The sequence below is a fragment of the Anser cygnoides genome, chromosome 6 (genome assembly GCF_040182565.1).
Source record: "Anser cygnoides isolate HZ-2024a breed goose chromosome 6, Taihu_goose_T2T_genome, whole genome shotgun sequence".
NCBI classification, from domain to species: domain Eukaryota; kingdom Metazoa; phylum Chordata; class Aves; order Anseriformes; family Anatidae; genus Anser; species Anser cygnoides.
Window position 1 is genome coordinate 15,869,712 of NC_089878.1, and position 27,465 is coordinate 15,897,176.

The window sequence follows — 27,465 nt, forward strand, 5'->3', positions numbered from 1 at the left end:
CGTCTGTTGAGGACTGAGAGCGTGTCTGCCTCCTCCCAAACGTGCCACTACCAGCTCATCGAGAGCCTTGTGCTCCAGCAGCCAGCGAATGCTGCAGGCCTGGTGTTCGCTGCGGGCTGCGTCCAAGTCATCTTCTGAGAAGAAGGGGATTGGCAGGGGGATGCGGGAGGTGGGCGTGCAAGACCAGGAGTAATGATGAGAGAGGGAGACAGGTGTGCGAGGTAGTAGGAAGTGGAAGGACTCGGTGATACAAAGAAGGTGAACCAGAAAGCTGAAACTGGTTTTGAATGACGCACTGTTCTTATCCGTGGCACCAGCAGTCCTTAAAGCAGTCTTGCTCTTTGTGCAGTGCAAGCAGAGTGATGTGGTGTGAGCTGTAAGCACAGCTTTCCAGGGCTCTGGAGTATCAGTAGGTACCAGTCTGCTTGGTCTGTGGTTGATCCTCTTCTCGGCAGGGGATTTCACCACTTGTATGATGTGGGCTGGGAGGCAGGCTGGCTGTTTGTCCTTCTGAGCGCTCCTGGACAGGGGAACAAGCCCTTACTCCAAACATAGATAAGGGTCTTTGGATACTATTCCTGTCTGGACTTCAACAGGACACCCACAGGGATTTGAGTCCTGCAGCAGGGTCTGCCCTGGCAGTGAAATCAGTGAGACTTTTTGCAAATGCAGGAATTGACCCATTGGATCCAAGAACAGAGTCGGGGGCCCTTCTGGGTCAGGGAGGAGCTGCAGGTAGGTGTGTGCCTTCCTAAGGCCAGGGTTCGTGTCTCAGCTGTGCTGCACTTGCAAGGAGAGAGCTGAATGCATCCAAGTCTCCCAGAATCCCCCCTCTCTTTCCCTGTGTGTATTGAATACAGTGCAGATTTCATCTGTAATAAATAATTCCTAAAAGTCAAAACAAGAAGCGCATTTGTTCCATCTATTTTTAGCTTTGCCACTTGCTTAAATCTTAGGTGCCTGACACTGCTTAGATCTATGATAAAGGCAGACAGCAAGAACCTTATCGTGCTTTGATAGGACTGTTTTTTGTCAGCACACTCTCTCCTTTGTCATCAGCCTTAGAAGGCAAAAAGCTGGAAACCATTCATGGGGAAATAACTGAAACTCATTCTGCCAAAGAAAGAAAAGAAAGAAAGAAACACAAAAGACAACGAAAAATGAAAAAGACCCTTGAAACTGGCTGGGGCAGTGCCCTCGTGATGACAGACGGGTACTGAGCCCTGGCATGACTCAGCCTTCTACAGGATCACACCAAAGAACAGCTTGCCTCCTTTGGACAAGGGAACGACCACCTGCCTAAAGCCTGCCAGAAAAGCACAGGGCCTGGAGACGGTTTTCTGCATCGTGCTCTCCTGCCTCAGACACGCACACTTGATCCCACCTGATGGACAGGGAGATACCAGTATCTTCTGTGCTCCTGATCATATCAAGGATTCCCTTCCCTTTCACTTCTGTGATACCTTCTGTGAACAGGAGCCTTCTTCCTCCTGTTCACTTTTGCAAGAGTCCCTTGCTTTCAGCTCTCAGCTCCTGCCTTCTTGTAGTGAGCAAAGAGCATACTCTCTCTAACCTCTTCCTCTTGGTTAGCCCAGAAGACTAGGAGGGAAGGACATCTACCTTACTCCTCTCAGATATATTTTCCAGCGCAAGGTAGTAAGATAAAGGCAAGCCTTGGGTCAGGATCGCTCTGGTGTTTGCCCAGAATCCCATAACCTTTTTTCCCATGGCTGAGGCTTCATGATCTCCCCAACCCACTGGCATCTCGTGTGGACGTTGGAGGAGTGTTGTGAAACTCCTGCAGCTCCCTGGTTGATGTGGATTGCTTCCACAATTGTGGTCTTTGCTAGCATTAGAGAAAGAAATGACATTTTCCCCCAGCTCAAAGGGAAGGTCTCAGAAGGGAGGAGTAATGGACTATTTGCATTTTTTGTTCTTTTTTCTAGTCTGCAGAGTGCCCCCTCCAGGGTCACAGAGCCTTTTTACCTGACTGGCACAGTTTCTCTAGGATGCTGGAGTAATTCTGACTTCTTTTGCCTTCTTCCTGCTGTGTGTTGCAGTTTCAGGGCTTTTGTTGTACTCAAGGGGGGCTAATTGTTGGCTGCCTTTTCAAGTGTCTGTACTTAATAAGTAAGACAGACCTGTATTTGGTTTACATCTATCGAAGTTTTGAAGTATTGAAGTGTAAAAGGTGGTTTTACAAATTGAGCTCTAAATGGCTAATGTATTTTGGGTCTTAGGCATATGGTGCTTCCCAGTGGTAGTGGCTCTATTTCCATGTGTAAATGCCTGCCAAATGCTAAAGAGGGAAGAGCTTCAGGTTTTACAGGTGATTTGGAGACTGTTGAGGCTTTTGACAGCCTAGAAGAAAGGTGGTTTGGAGGCAACTCTTTTTCAGTGGAGAAAGGATTTGCTTGTTCTTTCATCTCTTTTCTCTGAACAGCATTGATGTGATGTGAAAGTTTGGATTCCTAGCTCTTCGTCTCAAACAAACGTTGAAAGCAATCGATCCTACAGCTCTGTGGTTGAATAGGCTTCAAAAAAAAAGATGGTTTATTTTCCTGATACAGAAGACACAGGGCAATGGCATGTGCTCCATTCCTAGCCTCTGTTGTGCTTCTTAGGTACCTGTGGGCGGGTAACTCAGCATCTGATTTTTATTTTTATTTTCAAAAAACTGTACTTGAGTGAAATGTTAGGAGCTCAGAATCACGTTCCCAGCTCCTACAATCAAGTTACTAAACAAAACTGGCCAGTTTCATCATCGTATATGCAAATACAAATTTGTGCTTGTAATCACAGCTCTTGTTTCCATGCAATTAAGTGCACACAGTTTAGAAACCCAGACCTCTTTAAAAAAATAAACCAAACCTGGTATAACTGACAGCTTGGTGAGTCAGTTGCTCCATGTCTTTGTAAAAAAGAAAGGAAAAAAGAAAGAGGTAAAGTACATTCTCCCCCTCGAAGAGAGACCATGAAGCTCAATTTCTTCATATTTGATGATTATCTTTAGGTGGCAAAGAGGAAAATGCATTAAGACACATACAGTGTTATGACTTGCACTGACTAAAAGTAGCATTTGCCAAGAAAATGATGTACTGAAAATGACTGTTACTGTTATAATGCCATCAGCCAGGGTAGCTGTGAAGGATTTGTTTTTATGTCTCTGCCTTTAATTTCATCATGATTTTTAAAAATTCCCAGAGAGTGTTGCAGCTGCTCCGGTATTAACAGCCTTGAAATAGAAATGTGTTACTTAGCAAGATACAGCTGCAGAGGAGAAAAAAAATTCCCCAAACAACAACCCCAACATTTGGATTGATTAATCTACCAAGATGGTTATTCGTATTTTAAATTCATGTTGTTTAAACTCAAATCTGTTTGCCTCCCAGCCATTTTATTTAGTTATGTTTTTTGTGAAGTGGCGACAAATTCCAAGATCTGCATAAAAAATGAAGGCTGCCCAAGCAGCTCCGCAGCTCCCGCGGCTTGTTGGCTCCTACTTGTTTCAGTATCACAGATCGAGCCACTGAAATAGGTCTCACGAGGCTCTTTATCCATGGTGATGTAAATAACTATTCCCCCTCACTTTGCCCTTTCTGCGGAGGCTCCCACCATGTTTGATAGTGTCATTGTAAAACTGGCCTTTCCTCGTTACGGGGGATTTCACAGCAGCATGATTAGTGGCTGGGAGAGCACGCAGTGTATTTGCACGTGTCAAGGTATATAAGACCTGGGGGAACAATAGGAGAAGTTCAGCGGTTCCCAGTTTGATTATGACTCGCTCCAGCACTGCTGTTAGAGAGCACATTTCTGCTCCCTTTCCTTCTAATGCCATAAAGCCACTGCTGTGTCATGAATTTAGTAGAGTCCTTTGCTTTGCGTTACCTGTCTCTAGCTGAGACTCCCTTCCTGCACTCTGTTGGCAGCCCTCAGATAAGCACAAGGGAACCTCTCTAGCCAGTGCCACCAGAAAAGGGGGTCTCAGAGAGGGGTGGCCAGCTTCTCTTGTCTCAAGAGCTGCTTATGAAGTGCCTGAGAGCCACAAGAGACCTGCTGTGAATTGAGGGAGAAGAGGAGAGAGCTCCTTTGCCTGCTGGGCCAAAGGCGGCACCGTGCTGGTCCCTGCTTAGCTGGCAGCTGGGCTCCGAGGAAAGCAGCCCCGGCTGCTCTGCGCCTCCCTCAGCCAGCTGCCTGCCTTGCCTGCCCCACAGCTGGAGAGTCCAACAAGGACAGCTTCGACCAGACCTAAAGGTGCCTGACTCAGGTGCTGGTGGGGCCCTTCCCACATTCCATCCCGTGGCTGCACTGAGCCTAGGGCAGTTATCTTGCTGGGAAAAGCTCGGTTTGACATCATCTGTGGCTGTAACAGGCTTTCACATCTGGTACTGGGCAGATGTGGTTAGGCGAGGAAACAAAAGAACACGAGGGAGCATCCCTAGAAACATCAGTCCGATCGAGCTAGGAAGGATTTTCCTTCCGAAGTGTCCTGTGAGAACTCACACTCCGTAGTGCCTCCTTCCGCAGGAAGATGAGAGGAACGTGACTCCCGAAAAAAACCTGTGCTACCACACGGGTGTGCCTGTAAGCACAGCGTGAGAGCAGGCAGTCCCAAAAAACAATGTTTCAGACCTTCTGACATGCTATGATATCCAGGGGATTTCCTCCAGCAGTCGGTAATATTCATGGGTTTTGGAGAACTGTTATCCCTTCTAGTCCTGTGGGGCCATCTAATTTATAGGAAACTGAGAAAACAGGAAATTTGTGGCATTTCCCAGCCCTCTCAGATTTTTTTGTGCTGATGGTATAATCCTATTCTCATGATCAAGAGAGAGATACATCTTTTGGTCAACTGATTATTGTGTAGCATTTAATGCTACTCCTCCAATGGTGCCTTAAGCAGCAAAGCATGCTTTACCTCCAGTATGCTGCTTACAGAAACCCAGCTGGATTAATATTTTATTCTTATTTAAAAAGAACTGCCCAAGGTTATCTTATCCTGTCAGACCATACTTTTTCCCCTCTCTAAATAATTCCCTTGCCCTCACATTGTTTCAACTTTTTATTTAGCAGCTCTCTGTTTCTCTCCCAGCTAATTTATTCCTTGAAGTGCCTCCTCAGTCCTTTTAGTTTGTCTGCTCCTTTGCTGATGACATTCATGCACCCTAGCTCAAGTAGACTACAGCAGCTTTTTCTTCCTCTCTCAGAAGTTGCCTGCAGTACTTTAATAAGTTCTATAATCTCTCTCTCTCTCTCCTTTTTTTTTTTTTTTTTTTGGTAAAGAATGCAGATTCAGTTTACCTAACCTTTCTAAAAACTGCTGCGTGTCTGAATCTCCCTGTTGCCCTCTGGTACTTTTCCATAATATCCTTCTTTTATGCGGTGACCAAAACTGCATTCAGCATCTTAAATATGACCTCCCATGTACTTAACCGATTCTATAATAATTTCCTGTGACTTACAATTAATACCGCAGTATTAATGTTTCCCAGGATTTTGCAGAGCAGTGAGGTTACATTCCCCTTTTGTTGAGGTTTCCCCCACATGCATTTCCAAGCTGGCTCTTTCTCATCCTGGCCCACAGTCCTCTGTTGTTAACCACATATTGCCACTCTCTCCTCATACAGGTCTGGGCAAGGTGCTGGGGATCGTGCTTCTCTGATGTTTCTGTACTGACTGGTGGGCGTCCCTCCTGGACAAGTACAGCTGTCAGCCTCTGTATACCAGGCATCATGCTGCAGGGTTAACATTACGAGGGGCTTTGCATTCAGCCCTGTTCCCCATGGGTTTGGATGCTGCCATACTGCCGAGCCGCCTCTGCTGTGGTGGCACAAGGTTACTTATTTACTGTTCCTGAGTATCTCTGGACAGAAGGTGATCGGAGTCTCTTTTTTGTGAAGCAGGTACTGGATTAGATGGGGAAAATTAAGCGCACAGTTGTTCTAACAGTAAGGAAAGGAATGAGTCTGGGAAAAGAATGACAGATTTCTGAGTTTCAGTAGTTGTGTAAGTTCCATGCAAAGTAAACTTGAGCTTGATTCCTTCTATAAAGTGCAAGGAATTCCTGACCACTCACCTCCTGGCAAACTGCATACTTCAAAAGATAAAATCTGGCTCTTTGTGCTAGGAAATGCATTACTTTTTTTTCAAGTGACTCTTGGCTTTTTCGAAGTCCGAGAGAATGATTCTATGAAGATACAGAGTAGAATCCATGTCCTATTACCATTCACTCCTACAGGTATTAAGCCAAGTATCTCTTGCTTCAGCATTCTTGAAGGCAAATTTCATCATGGATAAAGAGAATCCCTTTCAGTTTTACAAAGTAATTGTACACATTTATCTAGACACTCCAGATTGTAGGCTCTGAGTGCTATTAACCTACACAAGGCAACCACTTGTGTGTATACATAATGTGCTTTTCTGGTTTTCCTACTTGAACAGTAAGTACACAGCTATGCACCCATAGACATGGCCTGGCTATATTCATATAATTAGATCCCTCAAGTAGACACTGAAGCAGGTATGTTGCTGGTTTTATAAAGAGCAGCCTGGCTGGCTGGCTTCAGAGGTACTGACTGAGGTTTTGTTCTTACACAATGCATATGACAGTGCTGCAACCAGGTCACAGGTCTACAGCACATACAAAGGTGAAAATATGATTTGTGCAGAGTGTGATTGCAGCTCCCAGTCTATAATCACTTCATCCTGAAGTGTACTTGTTATATAATTATCAGGAGGCCTGAGGTGACAGAGCAGAAAAGGACACTGGAGGAAGTGGAAAAATTACCTGGGATCTATTCAGACAAAGGAGCACTTGCTAATTAATTTCAATGGAACTCTGTTTCTCTTAGACTTAGATGACAACTCCAAACCACCCAAACCTGTCAGTAGCTAAGCAGGATTTCAGGGAGTGCTGTTTCAAAGAATCACAGAGCGGCTGAGGTCAGCAAACATCTCTGGAGATTGTCCAGTCCCACCACCTGCTCAAAGCAGGGTCAGCTGGAACAGGCTGCTCAGGACTGTGTCCCATCATCTTTTGAATATCTCCAAGGATGGAGACCTCACAACCTCTCTGGACAGCCCGTTCCAGTGTTCAGTCACAGTGAAAAAAATTTTTCTTTGTTCAAATTGAATTTCCTGTATATGAATTTCCTTTGTGCCCACTGCCTCTTGTTCTGCCACTGAGCACCACTGAGAAGAGTCTGGCTCTGTCTTCGTTACTTCTCCCATCAAGTATTTAAAGACACTGATAAAATCCTCCTGAACCTTTTCTTCTCCAGGCTAAACAACCCCAGCTCCCTCAGCCTCTCCTCATGGGGCAGATGCTCCAGTCCCATTACCATATCTGTGTCCCTTTGCTGGGCTCACTCCCATGTGCCCATGTCTGTCTGGTATGGGGGAGCCCCGCCTGGGCTGAGGAAGGATCACCTCTGTCAACCCGCTGGCAATTCTCCTCCTCTTGCGTCCTGGGATGCTGCTGGCATTCTTTGCTGCAAGGCACATTGCTGGCTCACGGTCAATTTGTTACTGCTTCTGCACAGCTGCTTTCCAGGTGGCTGGCTGCCAGCCTGTACTGGTCTGTGAGGTTATTCTCCCCTGATTTTCTGCTGATATGACCACGTGCATAAAAAACTGCTGCAAAGAGAGAGGGCCACAGTGCTCCTGGAAAGAGTTACAAGTCATATCTCCAGGTCAGAGGCATTGTTTTGGTGGCAGCACCCACCTGCTTTGCTGGGTCCCCTCAGAGCAGATGGAGCAGTGACCACCTCCTGCATGCACCCACAGGAAAGCTAAGCAAGGTCTCCGTAGGCAGTCGCTTTGTGCTTGTGAATTCTCGAACCAGTTTTTGGATTTGCACAACCATTTCAGTTTCTTGAACCTTTCGTGAACTTCAGCTGTGCCTTATTCAGGGATGACTCAAGTTAAAACTATGCACGTTTCTCTAGCTGTATTGCTGGGAGCTGAAGACTACCCCTCAAAACCTTGGCCGCCCCAGATGAATGCCCTTTCCCTAGACTTAGTCCTTGGCTGACCTGGATGGACAGAGCTGTGCTGACATCAGTGAGAGCTCAAGGAGCTGGGCGGTCCCATTTTCTCCCTAACCTCCTCTCACTTAATTCCCTGCTTCCCTTTCACAAACACAGCTCTGTTTGCTCTCTCACTATGCAGTATATCATTCCCCTTTCCCTCTGTCCTTTTGTAAGATTTTCGGCCAGATCCTTAGCTGTGGTAATAGCTCATTGTGCCCTTGAGCTCGGATTGGTTTCGCTTATCAGAGCTGCACGATTTGTTTTAAGGGAGCTGTGCCAATTCATAACAACTGATGATTTAGCCCCATTCTTCCACCTCTTGTTACAGCATCTCCCTTGGTTGAATATCCCGTGGTTGGATATTCAAACTCTGTGGTGCGTGCTGAAATAAAAGCATTCTCCCTTCTCCCAGCAACGTCTTGGTGAATAATAGAAAACAGTTATCCCTTGGTAAAGCAGGCATCTTACTGAAGCGGGCTGGCTGGTCAGCATGCAGACTGGTACAGAGCTAGTTTCCTAGTTTCCCCCTCAGCGGGCTCATGAGACAGTGTGTTTTGTGCAATTATTTCGATTCTCTCTGTAACTACCTGTCCCTGACTCTTTAAAATGAGATTTTTTCTCATTAATTAAGTTCTGTGGCCTTTATGAGAAAATTAGAGGAATATTATCTTTTTAAACCAAATTGGTATTTTAAAGGTCTAATAAGTAAATGTAGGATTTCAAAATTAAACATGATATTTCATCTTTGTCTGCTGTGCTCATTAAATATTTAATTAAATTCCAGGCTGAGATGGATTGATGGTTGGGAGGAGGGGGGTGTGAGTTTCTTCCTCCCCCCCCCCCCCCAAAAAAAGAAGTCTGCTTTATTTGGAGGTCTGAAGGCTTTGTCTGGAGAGAATCTTCAAAGCCCTACTATATGACACTACTGCTGTTGAGGAAGCAGTGTATCATAGCACGTGAATGCACTGTGCTTTCAGCTAAACCTTGTATTCACCTTTGGGTCTGGCCTAAGGAGGTAGGGGCAGGGGCTGGCTGTAGTGCTGCCACATGCGTAAAACTTCCTCTCATCTCTAGGGACCTCCAGGCATGGTTAACCAGTTCAGGAAGCTGTCTAGCAGAGTGAGATTTTCATTTGCTCAGCTTGGTGGGGCCAGAACGTAGTGAATTCAGATAATTCTTTGTCGTCTTTCTCATCCCCTTATTCTGGGACTCTTTCTGGCTGCTGGTGTCAGTCTGGTCCACTTCAGAGTTTTTAATTTTTATCCTCTGCTTCCTGTACTGCCAGGCAAATGGAGATTCACCGCGGTGCTGCCTGCACTGGCCACAGCTCCACACTACTTGGAGGCTCGGGGGCACATACCACATATTAGAGAGTCTGTGGCCTCAGGAGTGCCAGGTTAGTATGAAGCAGGTCTCTGTGAAACAGTGCCATGGTCAGTATTTTTTTTCTTTCTTGCAGGTCTACCATTTGTTCATGTCCAAAGTATCTGAGTATGAACTGAGGACTGTAATGAGCTCATTTGCCAACCACATCATACACAGATTCATAATCGGATCAAACCCCACTTGAAACTAGATAGACATCCACTTCTTTGGGAAGACCAATTTCCATTCAAAATCTATTTTTGGTTGGTTGATTTAGATGTATTTTTTATTGTGCCGTCCTTATTCTTCAATGCAAACAGTTCTTCCCCATAAGGAGAAGCCTACAACAATGTCTTGATATACAACAATTTGTCCACCCTTTTCTTCAGACTTGGTCCAGTCTGAAACTCTGCCTTGAAGAGGTTTGGTCAGTACTCCAAACCAAGACTCAGGCCTTGTCCAGTGACATCATTGCTTCCTTATTTCCCTTGGAAATATTTCATGCAGCACTTCTTAGGATTTTACTTGCCTTTTTTATGGACATATTATATTGCTCTCTCATAATTGTCCAATGATCAAATAATATACCTCATTTTTTCTTCTTCTTAGTCATTTCCAAGTAATAAGCCAAGGCTTACAGTAGGAGTTCTGTTACTAGTCTCCAAGTGCATGACTTCACAATACTTAACTTTATTCCATTTCTGTTTTTCTAGTTCTTCCCACTTGATATAGCGATAGTCTTTTTTTACTGACAGTGCCTTTCAAATTTGTGCATCTCTAAATCACTTTTGCATACACCAGCTCTTCGTGCCCAGGTCATTAAATTACAGAAGATACAGAATAAGATTGGTTTCAATACCAGCTGTTGAGGGCTGACACTAAGCAACCTCCCACCACAAATGTCTTCCTTACAGTGAGGCAATTGCCTCATTCCCTTTAAGAAGTTCTCGCAAGTTCTCTTACAACTTTAAAGTTGTCTGATCTCTCCAGTTAAAGCCGTATCTTTCTATGTGGTATCATATTAAATGCCTTACTGAAGACCAGTTAGTAAAAAGCAGACCATTGCCCTGAAGAGTAAAACCCTATGTTGCATTTTCTTTTAACTTCATGTCTTTAATAGCTCTTCATTCTAAAATACCCTCTTTAACCTTGCATACCATGAAGGTCAGACTCGCACATTTCTCTACTTGAAAAATAAAAGGTATCTTGAGTATGGAGATAGTTAGCTCTGCGTTCATATTATATATTGTTTATTATCTGGACACAATGTCAGCACTTAACAAGTAAGAATGAATTTTGGGTGCTGGAGTTAATGACTGTCATCTAGAGAAAGTAAGAGAAAAAGTCAGAGTAAGCTGGTATTAAATGCTAAATCATGTAGCAGCTCATGAACTCACCTTTCACCTCTGGGAAGCTAGATTTAATAGAAATTCATCGGAGGGAGAAAAATAACGACCGCAGCTCAGCCGCTCTGCAGGTCTGCACACCCCAGGCAATCGGCGGTGCGTGTTCGCGGGGGAGGCATGCCCTGATCCGATCCGTAAGCTCTTGCAGGTGTTGCAGCTTGTGCAGTGCTGCTCTCTGGGGGGCCGCTGCTATCAGGACCTGTCTGACCTCACGGAGTTTCAAAGCAGTACTTAGAACCTGATGCTGGCCCTTACCAGCCCAGGCTGTGGGAAGCAACGAGGCAAGAGATCTGGACCATGTGAGGGAGCCTGTTCTTGAGCACGGAACCTTAAGGCTCGTTTCACCCGTGTATCCCCTGGCACCGACATTTTGGACAGCCCACGGGGAGGTGTAAGGCCTCTGTGGGCCTTGCGTTCAGGTGGCTGGCAGGACTGCTGGGGAGCAGGGGCAGGGGGAGGCAGGGTCAGGCTGTTTTCCCCCCAGCTGTCACTCCATACTGCAGGGCTGGGGACGCTCATGCCGTTTACTGCCCTACAACACCTGTGAGCTGTGGGAGAGCTGCAGTGGAGAGGGAAGAACCAGCCATCAGCATGGCTGAGCATGGCCTTTCAGTTTTGAGAAAGAAAATGCCTCCATAAAGCATGAGCTGCTGCAAGAAAAGCCTTCCAACCTCACTCACTCCCCTTCATTTGCCTTGCATACACACTGGGAAAATACACACACAGACAGCAGCACTGGGTACTCCTCATACCTCACCCCTGCTGTTTGCTTCCCACCCCATCTCCTTCCACCCTTCTCTGCACAGGAGTTCTGCACCGGGCTGAGCAGACAAACAGTCCATCTTGGCTCTGCCCTCGCACAGCCAGCCCGGCCACTCCTGCCTGTCTTGGTCTGGCCTGCTGTCTGTGGGCTACTACTTGATCACTGCTACTTTGGCCTGTCAGTTCTCCTTACAGCCAAGCGACCTGCCCACAGTCGTTTCATGTTCTTTATTTGCTGGATTACATTGTTCTCCTGAGTATGTTGCCTGAAACTGCATGAAGTGCTCTCTCCCTTTCTGCCTTAGTTATTCCAAGTATCAATCACTCCACAACCACCTTCACTGTTATTAACCTTCTTCCTGTCTTCCAAATCAAAACCCATTTCTCACTTCCATATGTCAACACCAGCAACAAGCATCGATTAAATGTCTTTCATTTTTAAAGCACACAGCCTTGCTACCCTTGCTTATATCTTAATGCTTCCCATATGCTTCTCATCAGAGTTTAAATTCCTCTGTTTGCTTCCTCAGAGAAGTCATTCTTCATTATAATAAGTTGCCCCAAGTAAATTTATTCATCATCTTTTTCTATGACAGCCACGTTCTTTCACTACGGGAAATTAAACACTGTACCATATGGCCAGAGCAGCAAACTTTAGTACTCACTTGCTCAATTGTTTTAACACTTTGCCGCCTTCGTACAACAGTCTGTTTGCCACTAGTGTGTCAGGCTTCCGCCTGACATATGCATTAGACACGTTAATGGGAAGGAGGAAATTAAGTGTAGTTGACAATGTGAGGAAAGAACAGTATGATCCCATTAAGTTCCAAAAATTCACTATTTCTACTATTTTTCACTGGGCTGGGGAAAAAAAAAAAGCCCCTTAAACTAATTCCTCTGAACATGGTACATCATTAGCCTGCTGTGCTGCCATATGACACCTTTCAAAATCAGAACAATGTGAGAATTCAGAAGTCTGGGGACAGCATATACATGGCTCTGCTGTGCATCCCTTTTGTGAGCCTGGTACTGTCATTAGCTTTACTTTTCATGCTGCAGTTGTTCCTCAAGCCATACTAGCTCCTGTCTAATTAATGATATACCATCAGCTACTGCTAGAAGCTTAATTTTCTCCATGTTTTTCTTAAGAATTTGGCTTTCCTGACAGAGGCTTTTTGATGCATGCACCAAATTGCTTTTAATAGTACAGGAGGAGTACAGACTTCCTTCCCTGGAGTCTCTTCTGATGTTGACTTCTTGAATATCTTTCTTATATGTATATGGATCTCTTCTCATGAGATAAAAGAAAAATATGAAATGGTGGGTAAAGACAGTGATGTGCTTCCACAGATATATTTCACTTCCTTGCAGCAGCTCTTAGTTCTTCTGCTGTTCTTATTGTCTATCTGTGAGCCAAATCTCTGAGCTGGAGGAAGGCACCCCTCCCCCTACAGTGAGTAATTCAGGGCTGAATTTACCCCTTCTCTCCAGATTTCCTCATGCTCCTTTATTGAATTTCAGCTTCGGTCAGGCAGCTAGGAGAAAATTGGCACCTTCTGTTATGCCGTCTTTCTATTCCTGTTTCTGATTGACAGCTGGCAGTGCTGTAGGAGCCAAGCAGCCCCCACTGATGCCTGGTGTGCTCCTTGGGCACGACTCCTTGCCCCCTCATGCCAGCAGGGCAGTGAATTGCTGCTGACTGAAGGGAATCCCACTGCAGGAGCTGCAAGTCTCTGCAGGTGTGTCTCCTGTGGGTGTGTTTCAGTGGAGCACAAGCTGCTGAACAGAGGCCTCTGGGTGAGGTTGTGTTACATCTTCAGATTTCCCCATGCCTTTTGCAACCCCAGCTTCAGCTCACAGCTCTTTGGTTTTTCCTTGTGACAGAGGATGAGCTTTTGTTCTGCCACTCACCCACAGGCCCATGGCCACAGCCTTGGGATGTTCTCAGCAAGGCAGCTGCACTGCTAGGTTCAGAAACTGTTTCAGCGATAGAAGGAGAGATGATGAAGTCAATGTGACATGGCACTCTTGTGTGCCAGCCCTCTGTCAAATATCTAAGAGGTGTTTTTCTCAAAAACTGGTGTTCTGAAATACGGAAGTTTTGAAATGGTATAGTTTTACAAAACTTTATTGATTTTTAAATCTGCAGAGCCTTAAAAAATAATAGCTTTTACCAACATTATTCATGCATCAGATAATACATAGTTTCATGTTTTATCAATTCAGTGTTATCCTGTAAGGGCTGAACTTTACTATGCTATTATTCCTGCTGTTGTTGTAAGTAAAGCATTGACAATGTTCTCAGCAGTTTATTTAAAAGAAAAAAAGATGTAATAAAACAGTAAAACAGGCATTTTGCATCCAGCAAGGGGCTGCAGGAGGAACTGTGAATAACCTGTGATCTTAAGGAAAAATCAATGACAGTCTCTCAAAGCTCAAGAATGGTTTTCGAGGCTGTTGCTAGGGGGAAGGACTGGAAGTGTGTCTGCTGGTGCTCCTGGGCTTCCAGGCAGATGTGGGCAGCTGCTCAGATGGCAGAAGTCCACAGAGTCCATTTGGGCTCGTGTTTGTGTAAAAGCACCTGCTTTTGCCAAGCTTGCTGTAAGTTTAGAGCTCTGCTCATCTGACATAAAATAACAATATCCAAGGGTTTCCATTACATTTCTTCTTTCTGGATCCAATATTCCGCCCTGTGTGTAACAAGCAATAAAATGAATACCTGAAATAAAATGAATAATAACCAATAAAATAAAGCTCTTTAAAAGTACTTCCTATACTTCAAGTAGTGATGATTTCATTCAGTGCAAGATTTCCTTTATGCTGGTTTCTCTATTATCTCCATTGCTCAGTGTGCAGAGTTCCTGCATTATACATGAAGATAGATCTGGGAGCACAAAGACTCACAGGATTGGGAAGGAGGTCATCTATTGCGTCCCTCAGTCCCAAAGAGGGATTGGTTATACTTAAGCCATTTTTTGTCTCCCTATAATGGAGACCGTACAATCTCCCTAGTCAATCTATTCCAATGCTTTATATCCTTAGAGAGCTCTTCTCAATATCCTACCTAGGTCTGCCATGCAGCAATTTAAATCCATTACTTCTCATTATATCCACCGTGAGGAACAGGTCATCCCTCTCATTTGTGAAGCAGTCTTTTACGTATTGGAAGACTGTTATCATGTCTTCTCCAAGTGTCTTTTAGACGAAGCAGTCCCAATTCATTTCATCTTTCCCTGTAAATCACATTCTTCTAGACATATGATCATTGTTGGTTTTCTCCTTTGGGTTCTCTGCAACTGGTCCATGTTTTCCTTGAAAGCCCTCTGCTGTCATTCCTCAAACAGGCATAGGTCAGATCAAAGAGCTGATGAGACCTTCATTGCAGCAGTCAGGGAATAGTGTTTTCCTTTGAGTGCTCTCTATATATAAGTGAAAAGGCTGCTAAATGGGCTCTTAGAGCTGTTCTCAAATTTATAGTACACCCCTCTTTTACTATCAGTGGTCCAGCAAAAAAAAAAAAAAAAAAAGATATTACACAGCTTGGGTGTGTATTCATTCATCTGCAAAATGAGCTGAGATTCCAACAAAATATTTGATCTAAAAACTTTGCTGAGTGAGTCAACATGAATACGTCTGCATGAAATTATAATAATCCATTGCATGTGGGCCACCATATAGTCGAATAGTAGAGATGAGTGGAATCAGGGAGTTCATGCACTCACTGCTGCTGGAGCAGCTCAGAGTAGTGCTGCTTTGCTGGCCATTGGGTAAGTGCACAGAACATGGTAGTCACTGCCTTGAGGAGCCTAAATCAGAAGGGTGAGCAGTGGTAGGAGATGTTGCATTTCGCAAACGGGAGAACCAAAACTTGGGAAAAGAACTGATTTGCTCGGGATTGTTGAGGCAAAGAGGAAAGGAGAACTCACTTCCCTGAGTTCCCTTCTTGCCATGTCCACAGGGCATTCTTCCTTGCCAGGAATGAATCTCTGGGCAGTCCTCGGAGATTGCAAGGTGCTATCTTTATGGCTTGTATGACCTTGAAGAGACATGAAATTAGGTTTCTTCCAAAGAACCTGGTGTTGTATAATGAGTACACAGGAGTCAGTTTTACCATGAAGGACAACAAAGAGATGTGCAATACTTATGTGTACCAACTTCTTTTAATTTCCTTTAGCTTCAGAGATAGTGAGCTGTCAGCGGGTGGGCTGTGACACTACACGTGAAGATGAGATCATCTCTTCCTCTCCTGCGCTCTCAGTCCACCCCTGTACCAGCAATTTGGCATGAGGTCCAATTCCTATTGGTTTAAATGGATCTGCAGGGTTCCCCTTGGGCTCTCGAAGTGGAGAAGGGAGTGTGAGCCAGAGGTTTGCATACTTCAAATATTATGACTTTTTGATATCAGGGATTTGAATGGCTCTTTCTGGGAGTGTCAGCTGGCTTTGTGCTGAGTTTCTTCATCCCTGGGGGACTCTGTTCACCCCCTTTTCTCCCTCTCCTTCTTCATTGTATTGTCAATAGCTTAAAGATCCATTGCAGATGCTAAGGATTTTCCACCCGCACTGTCTTGGATTTATTTATGGCAATCTGGCTGGAAGCATCCCTGCCCTGGAAAGGCAGAAGAGCTGAACAGCCGCAAAAGCTGCAGGCAGGCTCCCTTGTATGCTCCGAGAGCCTGCAGCCCCTGGCTCTGGCAGCTCGAGGTCTCCAGGAGGCCCCCACCTGGCCCAGAGCTGCCTTTGCTCCTAAGAGGGAAAAGGAAGCCAGCTCACCACGTAGCACACGGGGGATTCCTGAAGTTTGTTCTCCTGCCATGAGGTCTTCAGGGATGATAGCCTTCCCTCTGTTTTTGCTTTCCCAAAATAGTGTCCTCCTTTTTCAAGGCAATCTTATTTCAAATTAAAACCTCAAAATTTTCCACTGTTTGAACGTGGTTTAACAAGTACCTTCCAGACTTCCCAAGAAATCTGACAGGAGCATTTCTGGGGGATACTGGGAGTGCTCAGAGTAAGAGGCCCTTTTCTACAAGGAAAAATGCATGACTGAATTGCAGCCAGAGAATGAGAGGGGAAAACAGCCACCCTTGGCTGCTAAATTGGAGCTGCAAAGCTCCAAATCACCCAGCAGGAGCCCACTCTCTCTCCCTTGCTCACTGCTCCCCTGCCGTCTCCACATCCCCCACCTCTCCCCAGCTCCCACAGTTTGCACGGCAAAAGTTAACCCCCTTGTTTTTTCGTAGCTGCACTTTGAGAGAGGGCCAGACATATTTTTGCAGGCTTCTTCAGGCTTGTGGTTTGCACTGCATTCCCTCTGAGCATAATTTACATAGAGAGGAAATGACTCTTGCAAAATAAGTCCTGGTGTGTTTAGATGCTGTTCAGTTAACATTGTTCATGGTTTCAGAGGCTTGGGCAGCAGTAAAGATGGCATTTGAAAGAGCAGCATTTCCTAGTCACTTCAGCCCAACAAAGCACCAGTACCCCAAAACCAACAAAAACGAGAAGCCAGAAAACACCCACTGCAGTCAGAGCCCATTTTGTTCCTCCAACCACAAACCTTTTATTTTTTTTTTCCTTCATTTTTTTTTTTCTCTCTAATGCCATATGTACAGCTTGAGGTTATGTTGGAACATATAAATCTCCTGTGAGCCGCAAAGCATTAAGCCACCATTATCCTTATAATTTCATTATCTCAGTTCCTACCCTAAAACATTTAAAACTAATTGAACACCCGAGGTTTTCCTGTGAAGTTTATTTCCTAAACATTATTGAGGTACTGTTGCTAAAGCCAAAATGTACAAAGTCAGCACTTCCTAAAACAGCCTGATTTATTAAAGTAGAAATGCTTTTTTATGAATAGGATCAGAATGCCAAATAGTTCTTATCATTGCATGTTTCCATGCCATGTATTTTAGTTGATTTCCAAGAACAACTACTTAACTTCCATGAAGTTGTGCCAATTCCCCTTCCCTTCATAACATCACTTTAAGGTGCTTGCCAGTTTGTTCTTTTTAACTACAAATTTAGACTGTGTCTTGGTATTTTCTCTGTCTTCATTTAAACTGTTTGGCTTTGCTTGTTCTTGATGTCACAGCCTGTCTCCGATACTTCATTTATGCCGCTAATGGTTCCCAAATGTTCGCATGTTACAGTAGGCTATATTTTTGAGTAGAAATATATTTTATATTCTGGGCGAAGTTCATAGCACAGAAGACCTGTGTAGCATAGAAGGTCAGGCTAAATGATCATTATATTCCCTTCCAACCTGTAAAATCAGTAAAACAGATTCACATGCATACATGTTGCTTTGTCATTAAAGATAGATTTGCCTCTCCGTCTCCTCCAGCCTCATGACATTACACTGATGTTGCATCCAGCTGCAAAATTTGGAACAAAATTTAAGTTTGGTGGTTTTCATTTGGCTTGTTATGAAGACAAAAGCTATTATTTTTTTTCCAAAATGAAGAATGGCATTCATGCTTCCGGCATCAAGCAGCTTTGATTTTGTAGAAAGGAAAATATATGGAAGGACCTGAAGTTTCCAGATTTTATATGTTTTGTACAGGTGGTAGCAGCATTAAACATGACGGGACTACAATGGCATTTACCAAAGCAAGAATGAGGAATGCTGGTTTACTGCTGAAAATGTGATGATCAGCTGAGTAGTAACAAATCCTCACTCCCAATTTCAAGTTGAGGTTGGTGAGCTTGAATCTGAAGCTGAGCTCGGACCTTTATCAGATAAAGAGCTCTTGAACTGGCAGTGTTGTTTTCGCAACACAGTAAATGGAAGAAGGCATACAAAAGACAGAGGTTTTTAAACTTCATCCTGCTGAGCTGTTCTTCCAAGTAGTTCTGCTGAAGTCAGTGAAACTTCAGTTCAAGGTCAGCAGGCAGGATCTGGCCTTTTGGATCTCTCTGCATCTTTGAGCTAGCTGTGACAATGGTGTTTGGTAGCTGTTTTACATGTAATAGCAGATTTCAAGTAAAGAAAACAAAACTAAACTGAGTAACAAGTGAAAAAATTAGTTTTTCCCCCTTTTAAAATAAATTGCCAGCAGTTACCATAGTAACTGCGAACAGTTGAGTATTTTGACTGTCTTTATTATGAACTGAAAAGTAAAATATTCTCTTTTCTTGGGAATGCTAAGGAATGTTCGTCCAAAACAATGGATTAACTAATCATGGCTTGCACAGTAATTCACCTCCATGGCACAGATGGATGGGAGGTGGCTCCGCTCCTCTCCAGCGGTCAGCTGAAAACTGCAGAGCCAAAGCAGGTTTTGCTGTCTCAATTACTCGGACTGTCTAGAAGGGGGAGAAACATAGTGGACCTGCATGTTGGCCTTTTTTGCAACCTCTTAAGGAGATTTCTGCTAGTCAGGTAGGCAATGTGGAGGAGTTTATGCATAGGAAAGCCAAGCATGTGCCGTTGCCAGAGCTCTCCAGCTGAAACCATTTCCTCAGACTAATTTCCTAACAGGACAAAGATTCTCAGCCCTTCCCCTGTTTCCTACACTAAAACCAGTTCCTTTTTATTTCCTCTGGTCTTTGGATCATCTTCCTTATATTTTCCCATCCTGTCTGCTTTCTCAGCATAGTGGGTTAGCAGTGGAGGGAGAGTACAGGAAAGCGTGGTCTGTCACTTCTGTGCTCAGTCAAGCACCCAGATCAAAATCAGAAAGGCTGGGATCCTCTGCTCATATAAAGAAATGTTTCTCTCTTAAAGTGAGTGATTTGTCCACCGTCCTGGTTTGTACGCCTGAGAAACCTGCATTTTCAGTCCGTTCCCATTAGAACCTGTTGGACCATTTAAAACTGTTTCTCAAGTCTATGTAGACGGACACTTTTCTGCCTTGAGCCTTTTACCTTCTCAAAGACTAAAAGAAAGCCATACTAAGTATAGTTAATATCCCCTTCCTTAGTCATCATATGGCCAAATTTTTTAACTTGATGTATTTAAGCTCTGTAAATCTGTCACTCCACTATGTTAGTCAGGTTTGTTGCTTCTCTTTGGATTCCTTGCAGTTTGCCAACATCTGCCTGGCTCTGAGGTGCCTAGGAGAAATGTCGGTGTCTGTGGGCCCCTCACCTTGGTGTGAGTGGAGGCAGGACTGCCACCAACCTGAAGTCCCATACTGGTAGCTACTGGGCATGGAAAATCTGACATGTCAGGCCAAAAGGAGAGAGGTAGAGACAAAGAATATTTTTCAAGAGAAAATGTAACTTTGTTTATCATTTAATTATGCCGGGAAAATATTTTGTATACATGGTTTACAGTTACAGGTGATAAAAATAGCTTTTCAGGAAAGCTATCACTGGGGAATTGCTACCAGAAGAGTACAATCAAAGTAGAAATGCTGGTTTGTTGTTGTTTTAAATCAAATGGTTGATTAGGGGCTAATCACGTTATATACATTTACTGTCAGGTATTCTGTACGTGCAGTGGAACACAAAGCATGGTCCTAGAAACAGAGACCAGTTCTGGTTAGCAGGGACCTTTAGAGGTCATCTTGTCCGATCCCCACTCAGAGCAGGGCTAGCTTACAAATTATGTTAGCTTGCTCAGAGCCTTGATGTTCGCACTGCAAACATTTCTGCTAAGTCTCTGATAAGGACTTCTGAATGAACAATCAAAAGCTTTCTTCAGAGAGGCTGCTCCAGGTTTCCAGGGCTGGGACAGATCCCAGTGTGTTATCTAGTGTGTTTTGAAGCATTAACCCATAAAACTCATCCGGTGAGTGCTCCACTAATAAGAATGTGCATTTAATGCTGAGAAGTTGTCTGAAAACAAAGAGAATAATCCTAATATTGCACTAAGCAGCCATCAGATCTTGTCCTTTAGATCTTTTAAGGTGTGTTTTTATCTCTTTTGCCACAGTAATACATGTGTGCGAAGGCACAAGTGCTTTATTGGAGCAAATATATATCACCAGGGACCGGGGGCAGAAATTAGTGAGTGGGCTTGATTCCTGCTGTTGCACATGGACAGCGCTCCCCCATTTCAAGCAGTCGTGGAGGAGACCCCAGGTGCCTCGGTGTGATCCCGGAGGCAGGCTGCCACTTCTGGGCCCAAGGGCAGCAGAGCCATCTCCAGGTCACTTGAGCAATATTTGTCACCCTCTCAGTTTCTTCAAAGAGTGTCTCTTTCTGTGTTTTTGTGATCCAAAAGTTCAGTTAAGGGGAAGGTTTTAGAGAGCGTGATCCGACACCACATTACTGGAGCTAATTGGGCAGCCAGACCCGGCTTCGGTTCTGTCTGGTCAGATTTCTTGAAAAAAGATTTCAGAATCTCACCAGAGCAGGAGATAAAAGCTGGTGTCAAAAGAGACAGTGTGTTCTTTCCTACTTTTTCTTTTGATGATGTAAGTCCTGGTGGTTTAATAGTGCTGGTAGTTAAGCAGGAAAGTTTTCTGTAGTTAACTGTTTGCAGTGACAGATATTAATTACTTTTACTTCGACAGCAATTCTTCAGTAATAGCTCTTCAATGGCAATTCCTATTTGACTGATTTATAACAGCTCTTTACCCTCTATTAAGAGACAAGTTAAACTTAAACTTAAATCTTATTACTCATAATTGGGGCTTGGAAAAAATAGTGTAGACTTCACACTTTTAAATTTTAATTATGAGTGCATTTAATACTCATGAAAGTGAACAGCTAATTGCTCTGGTTTGAACCAGACACAATGCATGTTCTGTACAAGCTTCAGCTTGTAGTTCAGCCAGTGCACCTCAACCCTGAATCCTGTTAATCCAATCTTACATTTTTTTGCAACGGGACAGCCAGTTTGTCAGTGTGTTTTATGAGCTACATGAAAAAAGGAGCAGGGCTAGGATCACCAAATTCTTTCTGTATCCAAAAGCAGGCTTTGAGCTTACAGCTGCAGGAGGCAACTGCTCATGTAAAAGCCCATTGTTCAGAAACAACCAATTTCTTCTGCAGCTGAAACCCAACGTAGTTAAAATCAAGTGCTTGGCCATAAAACTAGTAATTTTTATGTCAGGTTTTTTAATTGTATTATTCCTAAAATATTTTATTGTTGTATACATTTTCAAATATTTTCTCTCTCTTTCTGGATCAATACTCTATCAAACATATCCGTTCTTTATGTTATTTATTTACCTTTCTTTGGAGATTGGGTGCATTTGGACGTGATAATAACTTCCAGCTTGCAGTACTCAAAATTAATGGCCAGAGTATTGAAAAGCTTGCCATAGATGTTAATAATCCTTTTTTCTGCTGTGTTTGTTACTTCCATCTGTTACCACAGGAAGGATGACTAGGTAATAAACCTATGATTATACCTTCACCACAAAACAAGAGAGGAAATGAGATGTCAGCAAAAAATCAAAGTGTGACAGTCATGTTCAGCAGCATTTTTTGTGACTTAGAGACTCTTACACGTATGTTGTTGCTAATGCCCATATCTCTGAAGAGTTTGGAATAATTGCAGTAGGGAAATCCGTCCAGGATGCCCCTCCTCAGGAGTTGCAGTGTCCACGGAGAACCAAGTCACCTCTGTGGTACTGATTAATGCACTTGGAACTTCGCCTTCAGGCAGAGATAGGACTAAGCTGCAGCGTTTTACAATACTGAGAAGGAACTGTGTGCTTTCATTTGAAAACCTGTTTCTGAATGGCATATTTGTGATCATAAAATGTCCATATTTCTATGAGTTGTTCTAATTTTGCAAGTCAGCCATCCTGGTGGCTCTACTGGCACAGAACGGTTCTCAGCCTGCAGAGGTCTGGGCTTTCTTCCAGCGTCTAGCAAGAGGATCAATGCGCTTCATGACTACCCCCTATGCGTTCATACACTGGGGATATCTGGGCCCTGGCAGCCACTCACCCTCCCTTCCTCCTATCTTACAAGCTCAGCTGGATTCTCCAGAGCTCTGAAACCACATGCAGGTGGCTCCTAATTTTAATAGCATCTACACACTGACTATCATGATGTGTGAGACAGAAAATCCCACACCTCTCTGATAGAATGAGCTTGGGCTCCTGATGGGTTTCTGAGCAGCCCTGAGCACACCATGGTAGAAAGGAAGCAGCCGAGCAGCTGCAAGGCTTCAGGTGCTTTTGTGGGAAGGAAAGAGAGACTGAGAATATGGATCATTTGGGGGAAATCCTCTTACTTCTCCTGCCATGGGGGTTTAAGCAATTTTACCATGGTCTTAGCCAACCAGGCATTGCCCCAAAGGCTAAAACAGCCCATGTTGGAGACCTCTTCCAAAAGATTACAGCAATCTCAGGCCCAGTGTGAAGTGGCTTGTGGAAAGTAAAGGGCACTTCTCACAGGGCTTTTTTTATGGGTTATTGATAGGACTTGTAGTAACCAGGCCCACGCTGTCTTCTCACAGCTGCTTCTGTCATTGCTTCTGTTTAGCCCTGAAAAGGTCAGGCAGTTGGCCTAGATGATCTTGGAAAGCCTCTTCCAAATGGACTATTCTATTCTGTTCTGTTCTGTTCTGTTCTGTTCCGTCCTGTTCCGTCCTGTTCTCTTGCTGCTACGTATACATTCTGTACTTGCCCCTGCATCTTCCCTCCCTCCAGAAAGACACAGTGTGGAAAAAATGAAGCCTGCATTTCCTGGCCAACCTAGAGGTACTTGCAGGCCCATGAAGTCCTTTCTGCTAAATGTGCCCATGCAGTTTATAGTCCTTCCTCAAAACACCCAGGAGACCACAGAGATTTTAACTATGCAGGTTACTCTTCTGCTGAAACCCTTTCCGCACCACAGCTGCTTGCAGCAGATCGTAGCAGGTCAGTCCCCAGCAGTCCAAGCTCACAATTCAGAAGAGTGAAGTTAAGCCCTTGGAAGTCTGTGATACCAGGGTATCTGAACCCAGGGCTTTTGGTGAATTAACTAGAGCTCCATCTCTTTGCTGTGTCATTTAGATGTGCTGCAACTTTTAAAAAATGTCTTTTTGAAAACACTGTGGAATGAAAAAGAAAAAAAATCTTCCAGTGACATCTTCCAACAGCACTTAAAATTTCCATTAATATTACAAACGAATTCAGCAGATAATCTGCTGTTGAATCAAAATTTCCAGCACTGTATTCCAACTGCACTAAAAGCTGCATTTCCATTAATGTAAAGAATGAATCCAGCATGTAATATATTGCTGAATCAAAATTTATGCAACAGGTTAGTTAAGAGGCTACAGTCAACTCTTATAATGCAAATATCTCAAGTCTGGCCTAGTACTATAGCCACTGCAATTAAAAAACCAAAATAGATGGGAAAAACATGTGGAGGACAATCTATTTCTCTAAACAGTGATGTAGACACAGTGAAGATGTTTGAAAAACGGGCTTTGAAAGTCGAACCGTCACCTCCTCTATAAAACAGGGTACTGTTGCAGCCTGTTTTCTTGGGAGGTGGAAGAGCTTGTAACAAATATAGTGTTTTTATTGAAAATCTTAGTACCATCTTATTTTGCTTCTTCAAGAAAAAGTACAAGAACAATAAAAGCTCAAGAAAAATACAGTAAGTTTGATAGAAAGTGCAATAATGTGTCCGGATTGTTCAAAAATTGCCTTAAGACTCTTCCCAGTGGAACTGTGTTCTTCTCTGAATGCCTGTGTCCCTTTCCCTTATATTTTGTTATTCTGGGAAAACCCTTACTTTGTGAGGTTTGTTGCCTTGTTTGTGAAGGTGTCAGTGCTCTTCAACAAGGGTTCTTATTTCACTGTCAGAACTTACAGGCAGAGGAATCCTCAGAGATCTCAGCAGCTCCCTCCCAATTCAAGAGACATGAGCAGATCAGCAGGCAGCAGCTCCGGCTGTGGAAGGCAGAGATCTGGCATGGCTAACAGGTGTCCTGAGAGGAGAGGGAGGCCTTTACAGGCTCATAAGAAGCAAAAGGAGCTGGTAGGAGTTCCACTTCCCTGAAATTGGGACCTGTATTTGCAGATCATCTTCCTATGTACCAGCAGGTGCCTTGGGGTTAAAGAGAAGTGCCTCGAGTGCTTTGGTTTAGATACCTCTTTCTCCATCTCAGCAAGTGCTAGCAGTGCTGACATGTCCCTCCCAAGAGATAACAATATAAACTTCCGCCTAAAGTTATCCCTTACAATTTTGATTCTACTCTGACAAGCCAGGATTTTACTAAGAGGTGTATTGCCAAGTTTCATACCTTGGGAATTAGTATTATAATCTTCATCACTGTCTTTATTATCAGCTGCATTCTTTTAGTTTTCCTCGATGTCATTCCTTGCTGTTAATTTTATCTTTTGTTATCATTCTACACCATCTTCTACATTTTTTAAATTTTATTTTTACTAATGCAAAATCTCTTTATCTACCATTTCTGTAATATTAGCATTCTTCTTCCATTCAGAGTTTTAATTTTAGCTATGCATGGCCTTCTCAGTCAAAGGCAGCTGAGGATATGCAGCCCCTTGCAGGATCAGATCCAGACATGAGAGGAACTTGTATGCTCTCTAGATATATTAAACTAATTACTTTGACTTCCATATACTCATTGCAGGTTCAAAGGCCAACAGCTGGGCATCCTATTTGAGAATTTCAAGGGAGATGGCTGAGCACAGGAGAGCCTGGGAGCAGGTTTCAATTATTGTATTAGACAGAGGGTTAAGAGTCATGCCTGAGAGGGGAGATGAGTGTTTCTCGACGTGGGATTTGGAGTGTAACAAGGAGGACTTGAGGGCTTTTGATCTGGCATCTTTCTCAAGCATTATCTCACTTTAAAAAAAGAAAAAGGGAAAAGAAGAAAGGATGGAAACATCTCCTAGGCTGGAGATTTTGTAACGAATTCTGACACCAAGAGGAGCTTATGAAATACTTTTTTGGGTACAGCTAAAAAATCCTGGGGCAAACAAAAATTCATGGTAAAATGATAAGGAGTTTTGTTCACTTGGAACATGTCTCCTGTCCTGCTACTTCCAGCAATGGGTGAGGAAACAAGCTTCCATGTTTTGGACAGGCTTATGGACTAAGAGTTATGGCCTGGAAAGGCCATTAAGAAAATAACTGTAGTAAAACTGTGAATCAATTATGGAAGAATATCTGAAATACAATTTTAGTTTATGGATGCTTTCAAGCAATAAAGTGTGATGAGTTAATTCTCTTATGCTTATTTCTACAGCTTCAGAGATGAGATTAGAGCTTGCAGATTCCTGGCACCTTGTCCATGCTGAGTCCACAGACAATTTAACTTCTACAGCATTTACTGTGCTAATGCATGGAACATGGTAAGTGTTTTAATATTACTATTCCAGACTTCTCTTTCCCCATTTTAAATACTTTGAATCTGCTGGTATGAACCCCAAATAACTCCTGGGGGAAAAACGTTTGCCGTGACAGAAAGAAGTATCACTTATGCAAATCCCAAATTAGTGAGTAACTGGCTACCTGTTCTGTGACACCCTATAGGGTAAGTCTAGGACAAAAGCCTGTTCTTATGTCGTTTTATGCAACTTGGGATGTCAGTAGTCATTTGAATGAAGCTGTGCTGTCTGCCTTGCCTTAAAAACAGGCAGTGGAACTGTTTAATGTGAAACCTGGGATTGAATTGTAAAATGTGTCAAAAATAGTACAGGAACTACTATAAGTTTCGGTAGTTTTTATTCAAAGTTACTTTCAGAACAAAAGCTACAAGAGTCATTTCAAGAAATACACCTCAGGAGAGAAGAGGTGCATGAAAAACCATAGAAGGGTTTACTAAATTCAAACACCACTTTCATACTTGTAATGAAAAACAATAAATGCAATCCAGTGTATTCTCCAGATGCTCCTGATATGAATCAGTATGTCCATGAGTAGGTGTAAATAGGCTATGATAACAATTCAGCTCTCTTCCTGCCGCCTACACCACTAAAGCATTTGAATACTTCACAATTATTAGTGGATTTTCTCTCTGACGTGATACCCCCTTCCTCCTCATAAGGCAGGGAAATATCGCTTCTCACAGGTAAGGAGGTTTCAAGCCTGACAGAGAAAATGGAGTTTTTTGGTGCATTGGATTAGGTGCATACTCTAGTGTAACTTCACTGGTGTGGTCTACCCATCACTGCCAGTACCTACAGGGCTGAGTACATGACTTGCGTAAGGCCGTGCAAGAGGTAGATCCAGAAACTGAATTCTCTGAATCAGAGTTGGAGTCTTCCTTGCAGAACTGATTTTCTAAATAATCTAATTGTTTCTAACAGAACTAAGTCCTTTGCCTAGTCCCGTGAAGAGAAATTACAGGATTTGGTCTCTGTGCAATAAATATATGGTCCTGAAAGGCATTCCTTTATGGACATTGGGAAAATTAGAGCCTTGTCCAGGAGCACTTCTTTTGAGGCCTTCCCCTGCAATGACTTAGGTTTACCGGCTCTGTGTGCCTCTAAACACTAAACTTTCCTCGATGAGTTTCCCTAGTGAGACCTTCATGTAAAGAAAACAATGAGGACATGATGGCTATTCACGTACCATAAAGCATTAAGCGTTACCTTTTTATATACCATTTCTGTGCCTGTTAAGATTGGATATATTCAGTCTTTGACTGTTCAGTGCAGTTTTGTGTTCTGTAAGAGTCAAAGTGACTCAGAATCCCTAGACCACTACACATAAAAGTTTGATTTTGCCTTTTTTATTTATACCTTATACTTAAAATGTTCTTGAAGCCCGATCAAAACAAGAAAAATAAAAATGTTTCCTTGAAAAAAAACATTGGAATGGGATGTTTGGACAATGCCAAGAGCGCCCTCCCTTCTCCTTTGGTGTTTGGTTGCCAAAACAAGCTTAAGCCAAACTGATGCACTTTGGTGAAGGTCGTAAACCTTATTGAAATTGCATCCTCTGAGAGCAAATGGTTCCACCAACATTTAACACTGCATTTACCAGGTTTTCTGTGTACAGCATCCACCTCTGAAACCCTGTAACATGGTG

General features: G+C 43.4%; 1 protein-coding gene across 1 annotated transcript in view; it reads left to right on the forward strand.

Moving 5' to 3' along the window:
* RAPH1 (Ras association (RalGDS/AF-6) and pleckstrin homology domains 1) overlaps positions 1-27,465 on the forward strand; it is a 293,904-nt gene that overhangs the window by 9,650 nt on the left and 256,789 nt on the right. Inside the window, exon 2 of the mRNA XM_066999108.1 lies at positions 25,679-25,784. The gene's annotated coding sequence lies outside the window, so the exon portion shown is untranslated. The remainder of the gene's footprint in view (positions 1-25,678; positions 25,785-27,465) is intronic.